This window comes from Elephantulus edwardii, unplaced genomic scaffold (assembly GCF_000299155.1).
Source record: "Elephantulus edwardii isolate Elephantulus edwardi_28Jun2011 unplaced genomic scaffold, EleEdw1.0 scaffold00005, whole genome shotgun sequence".
Taxonomy (NCBI): Eukaryota; Metazoa; Chordata; class Mammalia; order Macroscelidea; family Macroscelididae; genus Elephantulus; species Elephantulus edwardii.
This window is the reverse complement of record NW_006399755.1, coordinates 10,727,820-10,734,081: the sequence shown is the minus strand read 5'-3', so window position 1 is coordinate 10,734,081 and position 6,262 is coordinate 10,727,820.

Below are 6,262 nucleotides of genomic sequence, written 5' to 3'. Positions count from 1 at the left end.
GGAGAGTGAACCAGCCTGGATGTCAGGAAGGACTTCTCAGGAAGCAACAGCTGTATTGAACCTTAAGGATGAGTAGGAAAGTGACAGGAGGAGGTGGGTAGGGTTTCCTGGGTCCCTCAGATGAGAAGACTGGTTAAATGTTCCTGTGGGATCCTGCCATTTAATTACAGCTTTCCCTGGAGACCGCATCCCTGCTATAGCCTCAGTGTTGGCACAGAGTAGATGCCACTAAGTATTCAGGGAGCAGCCACAGAAGAGGCTAAGAGCTCTTTGGACGAAGAACTTGCCTTATGTACCTCTAGGGCCCGACACCCTATAAATAAAGTCTTGGCTTCTGTGGCCTGACCACATTCTCAGTGTAAAGTAGGACCCTCTGTTACCTCTATTTTGTTTTGGTCCCAAGCCTTTCCTGCTGCAGATGCCTTTTCTTTGAGTCTCCTATTCCTGGCTCAAGAGCCCAGCCCACAGTCCTTTCCCAGCAAAAGAGACACAGGAGGAAAATAGCCCTCCCTCCTGCTTTAGGCAGCCAGCTCAGCCTGCACCTTCAGCTCCTGCACCCTGACGACGGTTGCTATGGAGATCTAAAGATAGAGCAGGAGTCAGGAGACCTGGGTCCTTCTCCCTATTCTGCCCACTGAGTGGCTGCTGATGCCGGTCCACCCACCCTTCCCCAACCCACCCCTTCCATCCTGCGCAGGGCATGCCCTCCCCAGGGAGCCAGGCACTCCTGGGCTGTGCAGTGCCAGTAATGAATTCCGCATTTCACAGCCTAGGCTCCGGTGTGCTACACCAGTCACGCTGGGTACTGGCAGCCCCACAGACAGAGACCAGTAAACCGCAGAGGCTTGGGACCAGCGTATCCCAGAGTTTGCATTCGACAGCCTTCATCGGGTCAAGGCTGAAGCTTAGAGTTCATCCAGGTTAACAGATTCTGTATAATGGGAAAACTGAGGCCCAGGAAGGGTAAATGACTCGCCCAGAGTTCAGCAGTTAGTGGCAGAGCAAGCACTGGAAGCCAGATGTCCTCATTTCAACCTCATGCTCATTCCTCTGCACTGGTACTTTTCAAACTGAACTCATCGGGCCACCAGGGTTCCTCAGGTGTTGGCAGTGACAGATGGCCAGGTGGGCTCTCAAGGCCCACCTTTAACCAAACAGTTTTACTGTTGTTCCTTTTGTCTGTTGGGCCGTGGAATATTTTTGAGGGGGTTATTAAGGGAGACTTCCACCCTTGCCCAAAAATGGGGTGGGGGAACACCGATGCTGTGCTATGTTTGATAAATAATCATCATAGTAGTTAGGGGGTGGTGTAGAATTTTAAAACTGTTTTACAGAAAGGATTCCATGTAAAGGAACACTGCATGTGACTTCTGAAAAACACAGTATGTATTGTCGTTAGGTGCCGTCCAGTCACCTACGACTCAGAGCAACTTTCATCCACAGATCTAGTCTCTGCCCTGTCCTGAGCCATCTCCCCATTTCTAATAGGCTGAGCCATTGCGGCAATCCCTGTATCAATCCATCTTGCTAAGATTCTTCCTGTCTTTCTCTGGCCCTCCGCCTTTCCCAGCGCGATGTCTGTTTCCAAGGACTGGCCCCTCGTGACCGCGTTCCCAGTGCATGTGAGATGAAGCGTCACCGTCTATGCCTCTAAGGAGCATCCTGGATGCACTTCCTCTGCGACGGATTTGTTTGTTCTTTCGGCAGTATAAGAATATTCAGTACTTTTCTCTAACATCACAGTTCAAAAGGCATTGATTCTTCAGTCATTTTTATCGTCCAGCTTTCAGATGTGTAGGAAGTACTTGAAAATATCATGGCTTGGATCAGGTTCACACAAATCTTTAAACTGATAGCCTTCTAATATTATTGTTAAGTGCCATTGAGTCGTAGATGACTCATAGTGACACTATGATAGAAAGTCCTCAACACTTGCATCCTGCTTCCAAGCTTCTTTTAATTGAGGAGTTCCACCAAACACTGTCCACCGTGGGTAACCATTATTGCATTTGATGCCTCAGTGTCACAGTGTTTAGCTTCACAGCAACCACAAGTTACCTCTGTACACAGCAAGTGGACACACCAGAGCTCTGCGACCTAGAAGAATGTTTGACCAAAAACAATTACAAACAGGCCTGAGGGCCACGGATTAGAGTTACCCATGATGCATATTAGTATTTAAAAAGAAAAGTTGGCCATCCAGTGGATTCTGTCTCACAGTGACCCCCCAAAGGGCAGAGGAGAACTATGTCATGGGGTTTTCAAGGCTGTGACATTGTATAAGTCACCAAACCTTTCTTCTGAAGTTCCTCTGGGTGAAATTGAGTCACTGTCATTTCAGTTGGCAATCCAGTGCTTAACCATTCGTGCCACCCAAAGGCTTGTGAGCATTATTTTTTTACATTTTATTATTTTTTGTGTGTGTACCATCAAATTGGATCCGACTGGTACAGGAGGAGATTGTCCCTCCTTCTCCAGCAGAGCATCTAGTGGATTCAAACTGCACGCCTCTGGGGTTTCAGTGCAGCTTCTTGCCACTAGGCCACCAGAGCTCCCATCGTTAGCATTATTTAGGCTCTGGAAAGAACCTATTTCATTTGGTTTAACTCAGTTTCTTAAGCATATTTAACGACAGAGCACTTTATCTTCCAGAATCTTCTAGAATCATGGAGACCATTGTTCTCTGACATAAGTGGTTCTTGTGGCACTGTAGTTAAGGCATGTAACTGGTAATCAGATGCTTGACAGTTCAAACTCACCAGCTGTTTCAAGAGAGAAAGATGAGGCAGTCTATTTCCATGAAGATTTACCATTGTAGAAACCCTATGGAGCAGTTCTTTGTCCTGCAAGGTGGCTGTGAGTTTGAATCCACTTGATGACGAGGGAATTGTCCATGAATTAGGCAGTGGGAAATAGCAGTCTGTTTCAGCACAGGCTTGTGAATGGGAAAGGCTGGAGCAGGATGTGTGCTTGTTACTGCCTGGCCCTGTGACTTGGCTCCCTCAGCCCTCCAAAATCTGCAAGTCTCCTTCCACAGATTCTTCTCCCTCAGGAAGTCCTATTGGTTCTCATTACCTGTCTTCACAAATGCTCTTTAGAGTGCCTGTTATAAGCCAGGCTGTTCTAAGCACCAAGGAAACAATAGGAGCAGGCAGGTGCAGCCCTTTCTGTCAGAAAGCTAGCAGCCTATTGAGGAAGGCAGAAATTACACTTGTAATTTTACAAGTAATGAGTGCTATGAAAAAGGAAGCAGGGAGTGTTAGGAGAGGAGATGACAAAGGCTTTTGCCTGTCCTGAGGAGGGTCAGGGAAACATTATTGCTGCTGAGGTTGGAAATGTCAAAGGCAATACTCTTGCTCATAAGTAGGGGTGTTAGAAGTGTCCTCATTTAGAGGGGAGAGGGCCTGGGCCCTTCTTTTATGCCTGTCTTTGCCCTAGGGTTTGAAAAAAAGATATTAGAACCACTCAGAGGCTCTGAAGACATTGCTTTGAATGAACAAGTGTCTTCCCCTCCCCGACCCTCCATGTTGGGTCAGTGCAGTCCAGATACTGGTGAGATCTCGCAGAATATTGGTGAGGATCCAATCCTTTATCCCAAGATGCCAAAGAGCTCATATATGTTCAGGAACATGAGTGCTCATGGCAGGGTGCTCTGCCTCACAAGCTGGGGGAGAAGGGAGAAGCCAGGCCCACTTGACCTCTCAGTTAGAGATGCCAAAGACATCAGAGGTCCGTAGAGCAGCTAAGATTCTGTGAGCCTGGCACTCTACCTTTTCTGCGCATGTCTGGAGCTTCAGGAAGGTAACAACTACCACAGAGATGGAGGGCTGATTCTTGGTAGCAGAAACAACTGCTGCTTTTGTTCAGGTCTAATGTTTTGCCTGCAGCATGTAAGCATTCACTTAATTGTCTCCCATCCTCCAGATTCTCCCACCAAGTGCTGTCCACACAACAGCCATGCTGATTAATTTACAACTGTGAGTCTGTCGTTGTTGGTATGTTCCATCCAGTTGACAACCCATATACACTCATAGCGACTCGTATGCACAATATCTCTGAACTCTGCTCTAACCTGAGCCAGTCTCACTTTCTCCAACACACCTATCCTCATAACCTTATTCAATCCACCTCATCTGTGGTCTTCCTCTCCTGTGCTGTGTCCCTCCACTCTTCCAAGCATGATATCCTTCTCCAAGGACTTGTCCTTCTTGGCCACATGCCCAAAGTATGTGAGACGGAGCCTCAAAATCCTTGCCTCCAAGCAGCAGTTTTGTTTCACCTTCTATAAGAAAGACCTTTTTGTTCTATTGGCCATCCATGGTATGTTCAAGACTCCTCTCCAGCACCACAACTCAAAGGCATCATTGTCCTGCTCTCTGATGCATAGCAATAATTGTAAAAATTAGGTGCACCTTACTCTCTAGATTGACATCTTTGCTCTTCAGCACTCTGGAGAGATCCATGACAGCAGATTTTCCCAATTGAGTTCATCCTGATTTCCTGACTGCTGATACCAAGAGTATTGATTGTGGAGCTGGGCAAGCTGAAATTGTTAACCATCTTAATCTCTTCTCCTTTTATCATGATGCTGCCAGTTGGCCCAGTGGTGAGAATCTTTGTCTTCTTGATGTTGAGCTGCAATCTATATTGCACACTACAGTCCTTGACCCTCTGCAGCAAATGCATCAGTTCTTCTTCAGTTTCAGCAAGCAAAACTGTGTCACCTGCATAACGCAGGTTGTTTCAAGCAGAGCCTGCCATGCCCCTGCTCAAAACCTTTTGATGGCTTTCTTTGTCCTTCATGATGTGGCATAAAGGCCTTAGCCTGGCATCTCCGTTCTGCTTACCTCTCACCCTAAGTCTCCCTAGCATGTTCTCATCAGTTCCTTTGCACTAGCTGCTCCCTCTGCCTCGACCATCCTTCTACCCTCCTTTCTTCCTTCCATGCCATTTTCTGTGCCTCCTTACCTTTTGTAGTCTCAGCTCAGGCCACTTCCTTTGGGAAAGCTTGCCTGCATTTTCCACCCAAGGCTAGATTAGAACATCCTCAGCAAACAAAGATTCTTGTGTGTTCTGCTCCAGAACCTATCAGGCCGTTTTCATTTGCAGGTGAACACATCCAGGGCCCACACTGGGACCCGTCCATTGCATCCTGAATGTCCAGTGCGCTCAGTACACTGAATACACAAGTTAGTGTCCTTACATCCTGTAAGGTTAAGCACTCCGTTTTTTGAAAGTTTGACTGTTCAGACCCACCCAAGTGTGCTGTGGGAGAAAGACCTGGCAATCTGTTCCTATAAGAATTACATCCTAGAAAACTCTAGAGGACCATTCTGCTGTCTCATGAAGGTAACAGTGAGTCAGAGTCAGTGTGATGGTATCCAACAGGGAGCAGCACTCTTTGGGTTGTACATTGCTTTTCATCTAGATCAGAGCTTATAATCTTCAACAAAGTACATAGTATTTTATTACTCAAATATATTGATAAGGAAACTAAGTTTCCAAGACATGAAGTAATTCTACAGGTCATGAAAGGAATACAGGTCCCAGCATGTGATGATTGTAAGGATATATATGACATGTGAGCACAGCAGGAAACACATAGCTACTTTTGTATTGTTTGAAATTGCAATAAAAACTATTTGTCCAAAGAATGGAAAAGAAGCTGTTCTATATTCTGTGTAAGAATTCTGCACCGCCAAGCGGTTGGCCCCTCTGGCCAAGCTCATCCATGACAACTTTGGCATTGTAGAGGGACTCATGATCACAGTCCTTGACTTCAAAGGACAGCTCTAGAAGACAAAGCAAAGTAGTATTACAAAATGAGCAAAGAGTTGGAGTGAGAAAACCAAAAGGGAAGAAACATGCTCGACATTTCTCAAGCTGAAAGAACTGAAGAACAAATCCAAGCTTAGACTGAAGGGTTCTGGGGACCAAATCTTGAATAATGCAAGAAGTATCAAAAGAAGATGGAAGGAATACAAAGTCACTGTACGGGAGAGAATTGGTTGACAGGGAATCATTTCAGGAAGCAGCATGTACTCAAGAACCAATAGCAAGGCTCTCTGCTTCTCATTGATCCTCATTGATCGACAGCCCTCTCTTCTCGTGCATTCTCAGCTGCATTCGTATTGGACACCTGGTCACCAGGGCTGCTTTTGTCTTTAAATATATACTGATTTATTTACAAAGTCAGATGACTTTTTTTTTCACACAAGATCCTTCCCTTTTCCTTCCCACCCCCCTCCACCCATCGAATTGT